Consider the following 21527-nt stretch of genomic DNA (forward strand, 5'->3'; position numbering starts at 1 on the left):
AATTTTCAGTTAAAAATGATTCTACAAAGAAAACACTAGGCCTAGATGTTGTCACTGGTGAATTCTATGAAACATTTAAGGAAGAAATAATACCAATTCTTTGCAACTCTTACAAAAAAACTGAAGAAAAAAATACTTCCCAGCTCATTCTATAAGTCTGGCATTATCTTGATAGCAAAACCTAATAAAAGCTTTTACAAAAAGGAAAAATTAAAGATCAATATCCCTCATGAGCAGAGATACAAAAGGTCTAAACAAAATTTTAGCAAATTGAATCTAACAATATCCATGACCAAGTGGGGTTTATCCCAGGAATGGAAGTTTGGATCAACATACAAAAATCAATTGTATTTTATGGAGCATTAACAATCAGAAATTAGCTTTTCCGGTCATCGGCCTGAGGTGACCCCTAAAAATGGTGCGCTATTCACTTGACCCAGAAAACCCCACAAAATCATGCAAATCAAGAGTGCAAATCTTCGTGTTCACTTAAGAACACTCGTGAAACTGCCCAGGCCATAAAGGGTATACATATCCGAAAAGCCACCAAGTATCTGAAGGATGTCACTTTAAAGAAGCAATGTGTGCCATTCCGTCGTTACAACGGTGGAGTTGGTAGGTGTGCACAGGCCAAACAGTGGGGCTGGACGCAGGGTCGGTGGCGCAAAAAGAGTGCTGAATTTTTACTACACGTGCTCAAAAATGCAGAGAGTAATGCTGAACTTAAGGGGTTAGATGTAGATTCTCTGGTCATTGAGCACATCCAAGTGAACAAAGCCCCCAAGATGCGGCGCGGGACTTACAGAGCTCATGGTCGTATCAACCCCTATATGAGCTCTCCCTGCCACATTGAGATGATCCTTACTGAAAAAGAACAGATTGTTCCTAAACCAGAAGAGGAGGCTGCACAGAAGAAAAAGATATCCCAGAAGAAACTGAAGAAACAAAAACTTATGGCCCGGGAATAAATGCCGCAAAAAATAAATGCAAATAAATTAAAAAAAAAAAAAACAATCAGAAATTAAAATTTTAAATACTATTTAGCATCAAAAAATAGTAAAAACTTAGCAGTAAATTTAACAAAATTGTGGGAAATCAGTATGCTACAAACTACAAAGCACTACTGAAATTAAGACCTAAATAAATGAAGAGATATACTGTATTTATGTGTCATAAGGATTAATACTATTATATCAGTTCTCCCCAAATTGATCTATAGGCTAAATGCAATCCCAGTCAAAATTTCAGCAGGCTTTTTGGTCGAAACTGACAAGATGGTCCTACATTTCACATAGAAATACAAAGGACCTAGAATAGCTAAATAACTTCAACAAAGAGGAACAAAATTAGATTAAAGCTAATTGATTTCAGAATCTTATTATAAAGCTATAGTAATCCAGATGCCATGGGATTGAGATCAAGCTAGGTGATTAGATCAGTGGAATGGAGTAGATAAACCTGCACACATATGGACACATATGACAAAGGTACAAAAACAATTCAGTGAAGAAAGGATAATTTAAAAAAATAACTGTGCTGGAACAACTGGCTATCCATATGCAAAATAAAAATGTATCTGAATCCATACCTGACAACAAAAAGGGATTCAAAAGAGATCAATGATCTCAATGTAAAAATTATATAACATCTAGAAGAAAATAGAAAACTATGGTTTTGATTTACACAAAAATTTCCTTGATACAGCACCAAAAGCTCGATCCATGAAAAAAAATGATAAATTGAATTTCATTACAATATACAGCTTTTCGTTTTCAAAAGAGACTGTTAAGAGAATGAAGAGATGAGCAACATATTAGGAGAAAATATTTGTAAGTCATGTATGTGATAAAGGGCTTGTATTGAGATTATATAAAGAACACTCAAAGCTCAATAATAAGAAAACAAACAACCCAATAAATAAAAGTGAGCAAGCTATACAGATACTTCACCAAAGAAGATATATTAATAGCAAATAAGCACATGAAAAAATATTCAAAATTACTAGTTATTTGGGAATTAGAATTTAAAACCACAAGGAAATACTATCTCACACCTTTTAAAATGGCTAAAATTGACTGACTGTGCCAACAGTTGATATGGATGTGAAAGAACTGTAATTTGTGTACACTGCTGTTGGGAAATAGAAAATGTATAACCACTTTGGAAAACAATTTAGAAGTTGCTCAATAGGTTGCATATACACCTACTATATATATTAATATTAATATTTCACTTCTAGGTGTTTATCCAAGAGAAATGAAAGCATGTGTCAACACAAAGACTTGTATGTGAATTTTCATAGCAGCTTTATTTAATAGCCAAGGACTGAAACAACCACCCAATTAGCCATCAATAGGTGAATGAATAAGTAGTATATCCATACAGTGGATCACTACTCACCATTCAAAAGGAATAAACTATTGATACAATGGCTCAGAGGGTAAAGAATCTACCTGCAATGAAGGAGAACTGGGTTGAGAAGATCCCCTGGAGTAGGAAATGGCAACCCGCTCCAGCGTGCTTGCCTGGAAAATTCCATGGACAGAGGAACCTGGTGGGCTACGGTGCATGGGGTTGCAAAGAGTCAGACATGACTGAGCGACTAAGCACAGCAACACACAACGACACAGATGAATCATGAAAATAATTATTCTAAATGAAATGGTCCAAGCCAAAAAAAGTACACAGTAGTATAATTTCACCTGTATATAATTCTATAAAATGCAAGCTAATCTATAGGGTCAGAAAACAGATCAGTGGTTGCCTGGTGGGTGGTGGTGGTTGGTGTGGAGCAAGAGGGGGATGAGGAAACTTTTGGGGGTGATGAACATGTTCATTATCCTATTAAGGTGATATTTTAATAGATACATATACCTCAAAAGTTATCAAGTTGTATACTTTACATATATGCAGTTTCTCATCTATCAATTACATCTCCATAAAGGTGTTAGAAAAAGGATTTTTCAATGACTGCTCCATATTCATTGCATGGTTGTATATATACTTCCCCACATTCTGTTTATCTCTAAACTTCTAGTATTATCTGTGTTAATAAATCTTTTTCAAAATTTAGTGTATATATTTCATTGAAATGGTTCTTCTCTAAACATCCATATCATTCCATCTGTACCTTCTTCCAACACATTTTTCTTCTACCATTCAGACTTTTTGTTTTGTTTTTAATTGAAGTATACTTGAATTACAGTGTCGTGTTATTTATTGCTGTAAAGCAAAGTGACTCAGTTATTATGCATGTATATTTATATATATATTCTTTTTTATATTCTTTTCTATTATGGTTTATCACAGGATATTGACTATAGTCAATACTATACTGTGCTATCGGAGAAGGCAATGGCACCCCACTCCAGTACTCTTGCCTGGAAAATCCCATGGATGGAGGAGCCTGGTAGGCTGCAGTCCATGGGGTTGCGAAGACTCGGACACGACTGAGCAACTTCACTTTCACTTTTCACTTTCACGAATTGGAGAAGGAAATGGCAACCCACTCCAGTGTTCTTGCCTGGAGAATCCCAGGGACGGGGGAGCCTGGTGGGCTGCAGTCTATGGGGTCACATAGAGTCGAACACAACTGAAGTGACTTAGCAGCAGCAGCAGCAGCATACTGTGCTATATAGTAGGACCTTGTTTTTCAATCCATTCTATGTATAATAGTTTGCATCTGCTAATCCCAATTTCCCAATCCATCCCTTTCCTACCCCCCACCCCCCACATAAATCTTTTAATGTATTTTATTTTCTTAGATTTTCTCAAAGTGGAATTGCTAAGCAAAAGATTCTTCAGGTTTAAAAGAAAACTCTTGACATACATCAACAAGTTGCTTCCCATAAAGGTTATGTCAATTTACACTCCTACCAGCACTCAATGACAGACTTGAGTCCCTTTAAAGAAATTTATGTTCAGAACTTACTGAACACTTTATAGCTTTCTGAGCAACCCTTAACTATTGCCCTGCTCTAAAATTGACTGGAACCACTTACTTTTTGCTCAATTATCCTCAATTTTGCTTGTTGCTATGCTCTGTCATTAAGTGATTTCACAAACATTCTTATTTCTTCAAAAAATTTTTATAACAGCTTTGTTTAAATATTATTCACATACCATACAGTTCATTTAAAGTGTACAATGTTTAACAAAGTTCTGCAACTATTGCCACAATCACTTGTAGAACTTTATCCCGTCAAAAAGAAGCCCTGTATCTATTATCAGTCACTCCTCATTTCCTCCCAAACCCACCAGCCCTAGGTGACCACCAATCTACTACTTTCTATCTCTATGGATTTGCCTATTCTAAACATTTCACATAAATAGAATGAATACAATATGTTGTCTTCTGTGACTGACTTCTCTCACTTAGTTTAATGTTTTTAAGGTTCATTCCTATTGTAACTTGTATCAGTACTTCACTTCTTTTTTAATTGCCAAATAACATTGCATAGAAGGGTTCCCTCATAGCTCAGTCAGTAGAGAATCTGCCTGCAATGCAGGAGACCTGGGTTCAATTCCTGGGTTGGGAAGATCCTCTGGAAAGGGAAATGGCAACCCACTCCAGTATTCTCGCCTGGCAGGCTACAGTCACGGGATTGCAAGAGTCGGACATGACTTAGCGACTAAACCACCACCAACATTGCATTGTATGATATACCACATTGGGCAATTCAATGGAGAAAGAACAGATTATTCAACAAATGGTATTAAAACAATTGAACATCCACATGCAAAGAAAGTGAACCTGATCGAAGTCTTACACCTTATCCCCAAATTAATTCAAAATGGATCCCACATCTAAAAGTAAAACCTAACCTAAAGTGATGAACCTTTTAGAATGAAAAGTAGGAGAAAATCGTTATTATTGGTGGTTAGGCAAAGATTCCTTAGGCCTGACACTGAAAATATGATCCATTAAAAAGTAAAGGACTTGTATCCATTATGAATAAAGAATGCTGAAAACTACACAATAAGAAAACAAAGAGTCCAATTTTTTTTTAATGGGCAAAACTTGAAGTACAACCCAGCAATCATACTCCTGGGTATTTATCCCAGAGATTTGGAAATTTGTGTCCACACAGACTTGTACACAAATGATTGGAGCAGCATTATCTGCAGTAGTCAGAAGCTCAAAATAACCAAAATGTTCCTCAATAATCGAATGACTAAACATACCATGATACATCTACACCATGGAATAATTGGTTGGTTGTTGGTTAGTTACTTGCCAAGTCGTGTCCAACTCTTTGTGACCCTGTGGGCTGTAGCCCATGAGGCTCCTCTGTCTATGCGATTTCCCAGGCAAGAGTACTGGAGTGGGTTGGCATTTCCTTCTCCAGGTTATCTTCCCGACCCAGGGATTGAACCCGCATCTCCTGCTTGGCAGGCAGATTCTTTATCACTGAGCCTCCTGGGAAGCCCATGGAATAATGACCCTGCAATGAAAAGCAATGAACTCTTGATACAGGCAATAATTTGGATAGATCTTATAGATGGGGAAACAATGGAAACTGTCAGACTTTATTTTTTGGGGCTCCAAAATCACTGCAGATGGTGACTGCAGCCATGAAATTAAAAGACGCTTACTCCTTGGAAGGAAAGTTATGATCAACCTAGATAGCATATTCAAAAGCAGAGACATTACTTTGCCAACAAAGGTCCAGCTAGTCAAGGCTATGGTTTTTCCAGTGGTCATGTATGGATGTGAGAGTTGGACTGTGAAGAAAGCTGAGCACTGAAGAATTGATGCTTTTGAACTGTGGTGTTGGAGAAGACTCTTGAGAGTCCCTTGGACTGCAAGGAGATCCAACCAGTCCATTCTGAAGGAGAGCAGTCCTGGGTGTTCATTGGAAGGAATGATGCTAAAGCTGAAACTCCAGTACTTTGGCCACCTCATGCGAAGAGTTGACTCATTGGAAAAGACTCTGATGCTGGGAGGGATTGAGGGCAGGAGGAGAAGGGGATGATAGAGGATGAGATGGCTGGATGGCATCACTGACTCGATGGACGTGAGTCTGAGTGAACTCTGGGAGTTGATGATGGACAGGGAGGCCTGGCGTGCTGCGATTCATGGGGTCCAAGGAGTCGGACACGACTGAGCGACTGAACTGAACTGAGAGTATCACTTTTAAAAAAAAGGCGATTTCAAACTGTTACATACAATATGATTCCATTTATATGGCATTTGCAATGTGATAAAAGTATAGAGATAGAAAACAAATGACCAGTTGCCAGGGCTTACGGATGTTTGAGGGGAGGTGCATGGCTGGCTATAAAGGGGTAGCTCAAGGGAGATACTTGTGGTGATGGAGCAGCTGTGCATCTTCCTTGCAGTGGTGACTATACAAATCTACATCAATCTACCATACTGATGACAATACGGCATCAAATGATATACACACATCACACCAATGTCAATTCCTGGTTTTGATATTATGCTATAGTTATGTAAGATGTAACCATTTGGGAAAACTGGGTGAAGGTTACATGGGACCTGTCTGTACTACCTGCAATATCCTATGAATTTAGCTATTTCATAATAAAAAAGTTTTTTTTTTAATGGCAAAAGGCTTGAACAAACACTATACCAAAGAGGATATATGGATGGCAAATACGCACATAAAGATATTCAACATCATTAACCATTGGCGAAATGCAAATTAAAACCACAAGTAAATACCACTATATACCTATTAAAATGGCTACAATAAAAAAATACTGACAATGCCAAGTGCTAAAAAGGATGCAGAGCAACTGGAGGTCTCATACTTTACTCATTGGAATGCAAAATGGTACAGCCCCTCTGGAAAACAGTTTGGCAGTGTTTTTTTGTTTTTTTTTTTTAATACAGTTAAACATATGCTTACCATATGACCCAACAATCCCACTCCTAGGTATTTCCCTAGAGAAATGAAAACTTATTTTCACTGAAAAATATATACATGAATATTCACAGCAGGTCTATTCATCAATGCCCCAAACTGGAAACAATCCAAATGTCCCTCAACGAGTGAATGAATAAATAGCTGGTGTTATATCCTTACAATAGAATTCTACTCAGAGCCTCCCAGGTGGCCCTAGTGTTAAACAACCCTCCTGCCAATGCAGGAGATGTAAGAGATGTGAATTCAATCCCTGGTTGGAAATATCCCCTGAAGGAGGGCATGGAAACCCACTTGAGTATTCTTGCCTGGAAAATCTCATAGGCAGAGGAGCCTGGTGGGCTCCAGTCCACATGGCCGCAAAGAGTCGGACACAACTGAAGCGACTTAGCACGCATGCACGCAGCAATATAAAGGAAAGAACTACTGACAAATGCAACAACATGGATGAATCTCAACGGCATAGTGCTCCAAAGTCTCCAAAGGCTACATACTGTGTGATTCCATTTGTATGACATCTTTCAAAGACAATACAGTAATGACGAAGAGCAGATTAGTGGCTTCCAAGGGTTAGGGGCAGGGCAAGAGCATGACTACAGAATGTTTTCTGCAGAGGGACAGATAGTAAATTTTAGGTTTTGTAGGTCACATATGGCCTCTGTTCCATGTTCTTTATTTTTGTTTGTTACTTTTGTTCTTTTTGCGATGCTTTAAAAATGTAACAAGCATTCTTAAGTTCTGGCCCTAGAAATAGGCCACAGGCCAGATTTGACTCAGATGTGGTTTGACAACTCCTGCTACAACAAGATAGCAAAAGGGAGTCAGGTGGGGTGTGTGATGTAGTTGTTCTGTATCCTAAGTGGTGGTGGTTACACAGATCTATAGATGTGTTAGAATTCATAGAAGTGTATGCACACAAAAATGTCAGCAATCTTGTATGTTGATTTGAAAAAACTCAATAACCTATCATTTCAGTTCATCTCTGTCACAAGAGATCCAAGACTGACTTTCCCCTAAAATATGGAGATCAAAAAATCTTTAAAAAGATATAACTTCCATCTATTCTACTTAGAGAAGTGTTTACTGTAGTAATTCCCACAGATTAAAATGGCAGCCTTGTGTGAATGAGATAATGAGTTCAGTTATAACTTACTAGGTTATGAGGATGACAACTGCTTCTTTGAGGACAGGAAAGGCACGTGTTGATTATTCTCTGTTACAGAGAGAGAAATGGATTTACCACTTACAATAAAGTCCAGTTTCTTAGCTGAGCAATAAACACTTCAGCTCAAAGCAGTATGTGAGCTTCAGCCCTTAAACAGCAATTCAAGCTGAATTGTTTTCGAATAAGGTACCCTTGTAAGTGTCAGAAATCATAACTTGTATTCTAGAGAATATGCTCTTTCTTAACTTTTCCAAACTAGAGAAGAGAATCTGACATTTACTTGAATGCTCTGGACAAGAGGGTCAGTGTGCCACAGTAGAAGCCCTTTTTCCACTGGCCTTGGTTACTGTCAGAGAGAATACTCAGCATATTGTATAAAGAAAATTGGGAGAACTGACTTCTGTGGTCTGGCCAAATGAATCCATTTTTAATGCTTCCCTAAAAATAGTCTTTAAGAAAATAAAAATATTTAATCTTTCAGAGTGATTCTCACAGTGGTCGGTGTGTGTACCTCAGGATTGGGGTTGTTTCAGGAATTATATGGCCTAATACCAGAATCGCTGGCCTAGTGAGCCCCGTGAAAAGGAGCCTAGTACTTCAAACTGTATTTATCAAGTGTGTACTTTGGGTAGTCATGTGATAGAGAATGAAAATCTTTCCCTACATTTCACTCTGGATACAAAAGGATTTCAAAACTAAACATGAAGCATAAGAGGGCAATGTCTTTCTGTGTCCCTACAGGATGGCATCATACCAATGGCTGGCTTGGTAATTCTGTTTCTTTCATTTCTTCCCATCATCCCAAGCACTGCCCTACACTCCAAAGCAAGTTCTTGTATTTATGCAATAGAACCTTTTACTCTATAGCTGTAAGAGTATGTTCATGCTGCAAAAACTGTATGGAGCCGCTATTACATGCTTGGCATATACAGGCAAACAAACAGAAGTCCCTGTACAGCTTACATTACAGTGGGTGGAAGTTAGACCACAGACAATAAGGATAATAAATCAGTAAATTGCATTGTATGTTAGATATATTTTGTTTGCTTAAGGTGACTAGTTAGCTATTTTTGCTGAGTTGCTGATAAGTTAAAATTCCTCTCTGTTTTGCGTCATCAATTTCCCCACCTCTCTACTCGACTGTCCTGTCAGTGCCCCTTGCAAAGAAGCTGTTATTTCTCTAATCTTAAAAGGACACCCTCTCTTGCTTCATTCTGTTCTCATCACAGTAGTCAGAGGGGTCCTGGTAAAGCATAAGTCTGATGATATGACACCTCTGAAACTTCCAGTACCTCTTCAGCTCACTCAGAGTCAAGTTCTAAGACCTCACAATGGGTGGGGCATGAGCTGCCCTCAGTGAGCTCTCTGACCTCTCTCTCTCTAGGTCTTCAATGTCTTTCAATAAAGTTTTATTTTCGTTGATTTTTTAAATTACATTTTTCAACTTTTTCCTTTGAAGTAATTATAGATTCACAGGAAATTGCAGTGATAGTGTAGAGAGATCCCAGCTACCCTTCACTCATGTTCTCACAATAGTTACATCTTCCCTGACTGTGGAACCATATCAAAACCAGTAAACTGACGTTGCTACAATGTGTGTGTAGTTCTGGGTCACTTTTTCACATGTGTAGATTTGTGTAACCACCACAGCAATCAAGATACAGAAACTTTCCATCACTGGAAAGAACACCCTTTTGCTAACCCTTTATAGTCACCCCACCAACTCAAATCCCCGAACCACTAATTTGTCCTCCATATTTATAATTTAGTCACTAGAGAACTTCATATGAATAAAATCACAAAGTATGTGAGCTTTTGAAATTGGCTTACATTCACTCAATATAATGCCCTTAGGATTCACCCAAGCTGTTGCATGTATTGGTACTCACTTTTTCTTTTCATCACATTTCCTATTTTTTGAAAAAAATTTTTATTGGAGTATAGTTGATTTGCAGTGTTGTGTTTCTGCTGTACAGCAAAGTGACTCAGTTATACATACACATATGTCCACTCTTTTTTAGATTCTTTTCCATATAGATCATTACAGAGTATTGAGTAGAGTTCCCTGTGTTATACAGTAGGTCCTTATTAGTTATCTATTTTGTATATAGTAAGTAGTCACTTCTTTTTATTGCTGAGTAGTACTCCATGGCCAGAGAAGGCAATGGCACCCCACTCCAGTACTCTTGCCTGGAAAATCCCATGGATGGAGGAGCCTGGTAGGCTGCAGTCCATGGGGTCGCTAAGAGTCCGATACGACTGAGTGACTTCACTTTCACTTTTCACTTTCCTGCATTGGAGAAGGAAATGACAACCCACTCCAGTGTTCTTGCCTGGAGAATCCTAGGGACGGGGAAGCCTGGTGGGCTGCCATCTATGGGGTTGCACAGAGTTGGACACAACTGAAGTGACTTAGCAGTACTCCATGGCAGCTTCCCTGGTGGCTCAGATGGTAAAGAATCTGCCTGCAGCTGCAGGAGATGTGCGTTTGATTTCTGTATTGGGAAGATCCCCTGGAGAAGGGCATTGGCATCTGGAATGCCAATGGGCATCCATTCCAGTATCTTGCCTGGAGAATTCCATGGACAGAGGAGCCTGGCGGGCTATAGTCCATGGGGTCGCAAAGAGTCAGACACAACTGAGCGACTAACGCTTTCACTTTCACTCCAGGGCACAGATGTACCACAGTTGCTTCACATCATGTGTGAAAGACATCTGGGCTGTTTCCAATTTTAGCCTGTTACAAATAAAACTGCTGTGAACAATCATACACAGGCTTTGGTGTGGACCTAAGTTTTTGTTTCTCTGGAATAAATACCTAAAAGTGTGATCACTGGGGCATATTAGAAGTGTACGTCTTTAAAGAAACTGCAAGACTATTTTCCAGAGTAGCTGTACCATTTTACATTCCACCAGCAATGTATGAGAGATCCAGTTTCTCCATATCCTCACCCACACTTGGTGCTGCCATTATTTTTTTCCATGTTTATTGAAATATAATTAACCTACTGTTGTGGTTGTTGTTCAGTTGCCAAGCTGTGTCTGACTCTTTGCAACCCCATGGACTGCAGCACGCCAGGCCTCTTTGTCCTTCACTATCTCCAAGTTCACATCCATTGAATCGGTGATGCCATCTATCTCATCCTCTGACACCCTCTTCCCCTTCTGCCTTCAATCAACCTAAAACATTGTATACATTTAAGGTGTATATCACAAAATGATCACCATGATGTGTTTAGTTAATATCCATCATTTATTCATGTGGTCAGACCACAGAAGTCAGTTCTATGTATATTATATACCATGTACTACACGATCTCACTTATAGATGGGATCTAAGAAACCACACACACAGAAACGCAGATCAGATATGTGGTTGCTAGAGGCAGGAGCTTGGGGGTGGAGGAATTGGGTGAAGGTGGTAAAAAGGTACAGGCTTCGAGTGATATGATAAACAGTCTCTGGGGATTTAATGTACAACTTGGAGGCTATAGCTCACGATATTGTATCATATATTTGAAAGTTGCTAAGAGAGTAGATCTTAAAAGTTCTCATCACAAGGGAAAAACTATAACTCTAAGAGGTGACTCATCTCTTATTTCTCTTTCCTCCCCTCATTTTGCTCAAGCTACACTGGCCCTCTTGTAATTCATCCAATGTATCAACAGGCTCCTGTCTCAACATCTTGGCATTTGCTCTTCCCTTCTGCCTGGAATCCTTTTTCACCGGGTTCCCTTACTTCCTTCAGATATTATTTAATGTCACCTTTTTATTCATCTCCATATCTTCATCCCTGCCCAAGGCATTTTATCCCCCTTCCCGACTTCATTTTTATTTTCCCTTTAGCATTGATATAAGCTCTTTTTGTATCTATGTGTGTGTATGTGTGTATTAGTCGCTCAGTCATGTCCTATGTTAAGTGTTAAAGCAAGTGTGAAAGTGTTAGTCACACAGTCATTGTCTGACTCTTTGCGACCCCATGGACTGTAGCCCACCACACTCCTCTGTCCACGGGATTCTCCAGGCAAGAATCCTGGAGTGGGTAGCCATTTCCACCTCCAGGGGATCTTCCCGACCCAAGGATCAAACCAGGGTCTTCTGCATTGCAGGCAGGTTCTTTACTGTCTGAGCCACCAGAGAAGGCCTTTTGTACCTATTGTGTATCTTTATATCTCTCCCTTTACTTATTTGTCTTGTTTTTATTTGTTTTTCCCCACCAGAATATAATGTTATGAAGGTATGAATTTTTATCTGTTTTGTTTTCTGCCTAGTCTCAGTGTTTAGAACCATCCCTGGCACATTGTAGGGGCTCAATAAATATGTTGCCTACTGTAATTAAATGTGTTTCACCAGGGAACTATTGGCTGATGATTTATGCATTAAGAACTATAATGCTAGTCACTGGGCAAATATTTTCTACAAGCTATTCCTTCCAAATCCTTCAATCACAACATTTTGACTCTATCAATAGTTATAACTCTAAATAATGAAAGATTATATTGGTTGGATAGCATCACCAACTCAATGTACATGAACTTGGGCAAACTCGGGGATATAGTGAGGGACAGGGAGGCCTGGCGTGCTGCAGTCCATGGGGCTGGAAAGTGTCAGACACAGTGTAGCAACTGAACAACAGCAAAATGAAAAGTAATATTGTCTGTCAGGCCCCCATGTGCTGTGTGCTGTGCTTAGTTGCTCAGTTGTGTCTGATTCTTTGGGACTCCATGGACTCTAGCCCACCAGGTTCCTCTGTCCGTGGGGACTCTCCAGGCAAGAATACTGGAGTAGGTTGCCATTTCCTCCTCCAGGGGATCTTCCCAACCCAGGGATCAAACCCAGGTCTTCACATTGCATGCAGATTCTTTACCAGCTGAGCCACCAGGGAAGCCCAAGAATACTGGAGTGGGTAGCCTATCCCTTCTCCAGGGGATCTTCCCCACCCAGAAATTGAACCAGGATTTCCTGCATTGCAGGCAGATTCTTTACCGGCTGAGCTACCAGGGAAGCTCTAGATCCCCATACAATGTATTTATAAGAGTTGTGAATGTGGACTCATCCGTCTTCTCCAGACTGTAGATCATAGAGAAGCCAGGATTTTGTTTGTTTCTGTTCTTGGGTACGTGTTCTTTTTTCTTCTCTTTGCATTTCCTTTGTGATCTCTTTCCTTTCTTGTGTCATTTATCTTCTTCCCCTACTCCCTGCCCTAAAAAACTGGGGACACTGGTTGATATCCAGGAATCTTTTACCTTAATCTCTTTTTCAAGGTTAGATCAATTTTGAACAGGCTTAAATAAAATAAATTATTTCTTAGATACAGATAATATTAGATATACAGTTTTATTCTCTCTCCATTGATAACACGTATAAACTGTGCTGGTAAGATGAAGGAGGAAGCAGAGGAGCCTTCTGGAACTAGCGTCTGTGTTCTTCAAACATAAGAATTGCTTGATGGTGTTTAATGGGCACTATAACTATAAAAAGCTGAATTTTCAAATTATTTTGGCATCATCACTTTGCAACGTATTTTTAATTTTCCTGAGTAAAACCTTTAATCATTCTTCCTATAATTTTAAAGCATAACCAGTTATTATGGCATCCAGTTGGAGTATACCAGGTAGTTGGAAAAATATTTGAAACTCAATTGATTTTCAAATTAAGATTTGCTTTCAAATGAGTGTACCTTAAAAACATTTTGCAAATATGTGAGTTTCTGTCTATGGTTCTTCAACAAACTATAATGACTAGAAGAGAATATCCCATACTTTTTATTACAAAGTCTCAATATTCAAGATAAATGCTTCTTGCTACTCTTTAGTCTTTTATTTTGGTAATTTAAAAAAATAATTAGAAAAAATTTATTCTCAGCTAAAGGAATTGGAGTTACAATTCCAAACTTGGGTATCATAAGTTATTAAGTGAACTAGGAGTTCTTTTAAGGTTTAAAATGCATGATTTTAAGCATTTATAGACTTTAAAGCAAAAGTATAAAGTTATTTGTGGGGAAATTCAAAATGTTGCACAACGACAGAAATAAAATTCTTGGGATAAGAATAGTGTGTGTGGAGGTGGGTTTGAAATAGCCCATTGAAACATTTTCCTTTTTAAAAATGGAAATTCCCTGTTTTAGTCACTGAGAATTCTAATCACATAGCATGCCAGATTTTAAAATATTTATTTTTAAATTTGAATCTAGATATTTATATATCTCTATATATAAATCATCTTATGGTATAATCAAAGGCACAGTTATTTGGTTTAAAAGTATCTAGCCAGAGCTTCTGGATTACTTTCACTGGTTTCAAATTTGTTGGACTTTAACTTGATTGAGTAATCACTTGTCCTTAGGTCATGAATATTTGCTTATCTTATTTGTCTTCTGGTGACAGTTGGAAGTAAAATTCAGTCTGAAGTTTTCCCACCTTGAACAGAGAATATAGTATAATAGCAGGTCTCATTATCCCACCATGATGAAAACCTCAAACATCTTTATTTGAAGGATTCAAGTTACATCTGTTGCAACACCAAAGCACCAGCTCATTAATTGCGTTTTTTAAAAATGGTAGTTCCACTCAGAACTACCTTTGTAAGATATAATTCCACACTCCCTACTGTAACCTGATTTTCATTAAATTGTTAAAAAAGAAATGAGCGATTTGAAATAGTAGAGGTGAAGAGTGTCACCTTTTTGTTGTTTATTCCCTGTCCATTCCCAATTATTTCTGCCACCTGGTGCACGGAAGATGTGGTCCAACAAAAGGGATTATAACACACACACACACACACACACACACACACACACACACACACACACACACATCTGTCACAGTACTGCTCCCAGGAGTTGACATACTTAACTTTTGTTCTTTGGTTTCCCATTTTTATGTGTATTTAGCTGCTAGCTTTCTTTTTTAAATAGGAGCTATTTATACAACAAAACTGGATGATAAATTCCCCTCTCCTCTCCCCAAAACCCACAAACTATGAGCAAGTAGGGACAAACGAGTGACAGCTACAATACTTACAGTATCAGCTTATGTACAAAGGGAAACATAGGGAAGCAGTAGAGCCCCCCACTGACCTGAGAACAACAACTTCTTGAGAACTTGCAGGTACTCACTGAAAGCTTTTAGAGCCAACACAATGACAGGAGCTAAAGCTGTAAAGGAGGTAACATTCCAATGGCTAGTGAGTAACTTGGATCTACAGCAAGGTCCAGAAAAAGTAGATGAGGGAATGGAGGCTGCACATCTCAGAAATTAAGCCACCATAGTTCTGGACACGTTTCAAAAACAGCAGGAGAAAGCTCTAGCCATAAAGTTATAAATCCATATCTCCCTTCTCAAAGTTCAGAAAAAATCAAATTCACTTGAAAAGGAACAACATGAAATGAGACAGAAGCCATGTGATCATCTCAACTGATATATTAGAAAAAAAAAGGCATTTGACCTTCATAATACAAATTCTCAACAAACTAGAATAGAAGGGAAGTTCCTCAACCTGATAAAGACATACAAAAACCCTGCAGTTAACATCATAGTTAGTGATAAAAGAGTGGATGTGCCCCGTTAAGATCTGCAACAAAGCAAGAATGCCTACCCTTGCCACTTGACTGTGACCACTTCAGCATTGTACAGGAGTTCTGGCCGGTGAAATCAGGCAAGAAAAACAAAAGGCATCCAGATTGAAAACGAATCAATGAAACTGTCTGTATTCTCAGATGACATGATCTTTCCTTTTTTCAAAATTTAGACTTTTAAATTTTGTGTTGGGGTTTAGCTGATCAACAGTGTTGTGGTAGTCTCAGGTGAATAGCAAAGGCACTCGGCCATCCATATACATGTATCCATTCTCCCCCAAATCCCAGTCCTATCCAGGTTGGCACATAACATTGAGTAGAATTCAATGTGCTATACGATAGGTCCTTGTTGGTTATCCATTTTGAGTATAGCAGTGTGTAAATGACCTTCCCAAACTCCCTAACTATCCTTTCCCCCTACTCCTCCTGGGGAACCATAAGCTCATTTTCTAGGTCTGTGAGTATCTTTCTGTTTTGTAAGTAAGTTCATTCGTACCATTTTTTTTTTTTTTAGATTCCACATATAAGGGATGTCATATGACATTTCTCCTTCTCTGCCTGAGTTACTTAACTCAGTATGACACTCTTTAGGCCCATCCATGTTGCTGCAGATGGCATTAGTTCATTCTTTTTAATGGCTGAGTAGTATTCTATTGTATATATGTACCACATCTTCTTTATCCATTTCTCTGTCGATGGACATTTAGGTTGCTTCCATGTAGATGACATGAACTTGTGTGTAGGAAGTCCTAAAGAATTTATGTACAAAAAACTATTGGAACTAATAAATAAGTTGAGCAAAATCACAGGATTCAAAATCAGTATATAAAAATCAATTGCATCACTGTTTACAAGCAATGAACAAACCAAAGTAAAATGAAGAAACCAATTCCATTCACCTAAAACTAACATAATGTTCAACTATATTTCCCCCAAAAGGAAAAAGAAAGCAATTTCATTCACAATACCATTAAAAGTAATAAAAGTACTTAGGGACAAGTTTAACATAGGGGTAAGTTTAACAAAATAAATACAAGTACACTGAAGATTTTAAGACACTAATGAGGGAAATAAAAGACTGAAATAAATGAAGAAATATGTTAATGGATTGGAAGACTCAGTATTATTTTTTTTAGACTCAATATTATTAATATAGAAATTCTTCCTAAACTGAACTGTAGATTAACATAACCCCAATCAAAATTCCAGCAGATTTTTTTTTTCATAAATTGGCAAACTGATCATTGGGAATCAATTCTCCATGGGATATTTCACAGTTCTGCAGTTAGGTCTTCTGAGTAAAGAACATATTTGAACAGCAAAGGCCTTAAAAGCTAGAGATTTATTTTTTAATTTTTTTTTAGAAGCTAGAGATTTAGAGACATGTTTCTTTTTCTATTATAAATTTTTTAGTTAATTATTTTTGGCTGTGCTGGGTCTTCATTGCTGTGTGGGCTTTTCTCTATTTGTAGCAAGCAGGGCATACTCTCTGGTTGCGGTGCACAGGCTTCTCATCATGGTGCTTCTCTTGTTGCAGAGCACAGGCTCTAGAGCACGGGCTTCAGTAGTTGCGGCTCCCAGGCTCTAGAGCACAGGCTCAGTAGTTGTGGGGTGCGGGCTTAGTTGCTCCCTGGCATATGGGATCTTCCCAGATCAAGGATCAAACCCATGTCTCCCGCATTGGCAGGTGGATTCTTTACCACTGAGCCACCAAGGGAACCCAGAGACATGTCTCTCTAAGAGACAGATTTGCTTATATTCCAAGGTGATATATCTAAAGGTCTTTCCCTCTCCTCCCCCAAGATTTGTTTACAATTCTGAATAAAGACGAAATCATTCTTTCTGTCTGTCCAACTGTCTCCCCCTCCCTCTCTAAAGAGGAAGATGGGCAGATGTGCCAACAAATTTTATATAAGCTTAGAGTCTCATAATTTAGGGGATCCTTTCCTGTGCTGAAGCCCCCTGCATGGGCAGGTGAACATCTGACCCTCATTTGCGTTGCCCTGTGAACAGCCACATGGGGAGCCGACGCAAGAAGCTACACTGGATTCTACTTTTACTGTGAGTGAGAAACCATCTGTGTCACACTTTCTGACTTAATACTGATCCTAAAATTAAATGGAATAGACCTAGAATACCCAAAACAATTTTTGAAAAGGAAAACCAGAGTACAAGACTTTCACTTCCCAATTTCAAAACTTATTATAAGCTGTAGTTATTAATATAGTATGGTGTTGACATTTCAGGTGTTGGCATAGAGATAGACATCTAGATCACTGGAAAAGAATTGGGAATCTAGAAATAAACTTTTATATTTATGGTCTGTTGATTTTTTTTAAAAGATGTGTCTATGCAACTTTTATTTTTTTTATCAATTTTTATTGGAGTATAGTTGCTTTAAAATGTTGTTAGTTTCTGCTGTACAGCAAAATGTATCAGCTACACATATCCATATATCCCCCTTTTTTTGGATTTTGTTTCCGTTTAGGTCACCACAGAGCATTGAGCAGAGTTCCCTGTGCTATACAGTAGGTTATCATTAGCTATCTATTTTATGCATAGTATTAATAGTCCATCCCAATCACCCAGTTCATCCCACTGCCCCCTCTTTTCCCCCCCTTGGTATCCACATGTTTGATCTCTACATCTATGTCTCTATTTCTGCTTTGAAAATAAGATCATCTATATATGGTCAGTTGATTTTTGATAAAGGTGCTAGGCATTTCAATGAGAAGGATAATCTTTTCAACAAATGGTACTGGGGAACTTGTACACCCACATCACACCATACTAAAAATGTAACTCAAACTAGATCATAGACCTTAACGTAAGATTAACATTATAAATGTAAGACTTCCCTGGCGGCTCAGATGGTAAAGCATCTGCCTACAATGCGGGAGACCAAGGTTCGATCCCTGGGTCGGGAAGAACCTCTGGAGAAGGAAATGGCAACCCACTCAAGTACTCTTGCCTGGAAAATCCCATGGACAGATGAGCCTGGTGGGCTACAGTTCATGGAGTGGCAAAGAGTCGAACACAACTGTACTATAACATTATAAAATCTGTAATAGAAAACAGGAGAAAATCTTAAGGACCTTGGTTAGGAAAAGGTTTCTTGGATATGACCCCAAAAGTATGATTCATAAAAGAATGAATTACTAAACTCAACACCATCAAAATTCAAAATTTTTGAACTTCTAAGAAACACCACTAAGCACCACTAAGAACATGAAAAGAAAAGCCATAGACTGGGAAAAGATATTTGCAGATCACATATCCAGATAAAGGATTTGTATATCCAAAATATATGAAGTCCTCTTCCAACTTATTAATAAAAAACAAACAAACCAATTTTATAAGTGGGCAAAAGGTAGACTTATTCCCTACACCTAAACAGGACTGCCTGCTAAGAGTGATTAAGGAGGATCCAGAATCTCACAACATAATACCCAAAATACCCAGGGTACAATCAAAGATGACTTTTCATACCAAAAACCAGGACAGTTGCAACAGACAAACACTGAGATTACTCAGATGTTGGAATTATCTGATAACGATTTTAAAGTTTTAATTGTAAAAATGCTTCAGTGAGCCATTGCAAACACTCTTGAAACAGATGAAAAAAATTCTCAGCAAACAAATAGAAGATATTTAAAAAGAAACAAAGAAATCACTGGAAAGTACAATTAATGAAGTGACTTGCTAGAAGGATTCTATAATAGATTGGTGAGGATGGAGGAAAGAATCAGTGAACTCAAAGATAAATCTATACAATCTGAACAACAGAGAGCTCTTACATTTAGGCCTTTGATAAATTTGAGTTAATTTTTCGTACATGGTGTGAGGTATCAGTCCAAATTCATTCTTTTGTGTTTGAATATCCAGGTTCCACAACATTATTTGTTGAAATGGCCAATCGATTTTTGACAAATGTGCAAAAGCAATTCCGTGAAGGAAAGACATCTTTTTTAACAAATTGTGCTGGAACAACTGGACATTTGTAGAAGAAAGAAAGACATGAGCCTTGACCTAAACATCACACTGCATACTAAAATTAATTCAAAATGGATCTTGGGTTTAAATGTAAAACTATGAGACTTTTAGAAGAAAACATAAGAGAGGACTTCCCTGGTGGTTCAGACTGCACTTTCACTGCAGGGGACATGGGTTCAATCCCTGGTCAGGGAAGTAAGATCCAACATGCCACACGGCATGGCAAATAAATAAATAAATAAAATTAAAAAGTGCTTGGAAATAGAAGAAAACATAGGAGAACATCTTTAGGACCCAAGACTAGGCGAAGAGTTTTAGAAAAAACACCAAACCACAATTCATAAAAGAAAAAAAACGGACATCATCAGAATTAAAAACTTGTACTGTGAAATATTCTGTCTAGAGGATGAAAGCACAAGCTACAGTGTGGTTGGAAATACTTGCAAACTATATATCTTGTAAAAGCTTCCTTTGTAGAATACATTAAAAAAAAAAAAAAAACCTCTCAAAATGTAGGGGAAAAAATCCAATTATAAAATGGGCAAAAGAGCTGAACAGATATTTCACCAAGGAAGAGATATGGATGGCAAACAAGTACATGGCAAAATGTTCAAGATCATTAGTCATTATGTGTGTGTGTGTGTGTGTGTATGGATGTCAGTTGCTGAGTTGTGTCTGATTCTTTGCAACTCCGTGGACTGTAGCCCACCAGGCTTCTCTGTCCATAGGATTCTCCAGGCAAGAATACTGGAGTGTGTAGCCATTCCCTTCTCCAGGGGATCTACCCGACCCAGGGATCGAACCCAGGTCTCCTACATTGCAGGCAGATTCTTTACCATCTGAGCCACCAGGGAAGCCCTCATTTGTCATTAGGGAAATACAAATTTAAACCACAATGAGATATCACTACAAAATTATTAGAAGACCTACAATAAAGTATAACAATAATACCACATGCTGGTGAGGATGCAGAAAAACTGGATCTCACATACACTGGCAGTGAGAATGTGAACTGGTACAGCCACTCTTGAGAGTCCCTTGGACTGCAAGGAGATCCAACCAGTCCATTCTGAAGGAGATCAGCCCTGGGATTTCTTTGGAAGGAATGATGCTAAAGCTGAAACTCCAGTACTTTGGCCACCTCATGCAAAGAGTTGACTCATTGGAAAAGACTCTGATGCTGGGAGGGATTGGGGGCAGGAGGAGAAGGTGACGACAGAGGATGAGATGGCTGGATGGCATCACTGACTCGATGGACGTGAGTCTGAGTGAACTCCGGGAGTTGGTGATGGACAGGGAAGCCTGGCATGCTGCAGTTCATGGGGTCGCAAAGAGTCGGATACGACTGAGCGACTGAACTGAACTGAACTGAACAGCCACTCTGGAAAAGAGTTTGGCACTATATTAATTTCCTAGTGCTGCCAGAACAAATTACCCCACATTTCTTAGCTTAAACAACAGAAATTTATTCTCCTGCAGTTTTGAAGGCTAGAACTCCAAAATCAAGGTGTTGGCAGGGCCATGCTCTCTCTGAAGACTGTAGTGAAGAATACTTCCTCTTCCTAGTTTTCCCTAGTTTATGGCAGCTCCTGGTAATTCTTGATGTTCCTTGGCTTATAGCTGCATCACTCTGATGTCCATCACCATCATCATGTGGCCTTCTTCCCTCTATGCATCTCTCTATCTAAATCTCCCCTTCCTTTCTCCTATTCATCAAATCTAATCATTGAATTTAGGGCCCACTCTAATCCAGTATGACTTCTTCTTGACTTGATTACATCCTGACTGATGAGTAGACCTTAAAATACTCTACCTCCAATGTTCCCTTCCGTTTTTATGTGTTTTCATTCTACCTTGCTTTTTAAAAAAAATTTTTTTTGATGTGGACCACTTTTTAAGTCTT

The 21527-nt window shown here is 38.5% G+C and overlaps 2 pseudogenes; both read left to right on the forward strand.

The window, feature by feature from the left end:
* LOC139181559 (small ribosomal subunit protein eS1-like) overlaps window positions 1-21527 on the forward strand; it is a 251412-nt pseudogene that overhangs the window by 189473 nt on the left and 40412 nt on the right.
* The window catches only part of LOC139181450 (large ribosomal subunit protein uL22-like), a 39217-nt pseudogene continuing 17690 nt past the window's right edge, over window positions 1-21527 (forward strand).

Source organism: Bos indicus, chromosome X (assembly GCF_029378745.1).
Source record: "Bos indicus isolate NIAB-ARS_2022 breed Sahiwal x Tharparkar chromosome X, NIAB-ARS_B.indTharparkar_mat_pri_1.0, whole genome shotgun sequence".
In the NCBI taxonomy this organism is placed as follows: Eukaryota; Metazoa; Chordata; class Mammalia; order Artiodactyla; family Bovidae; genus Bos; species Bos indicus.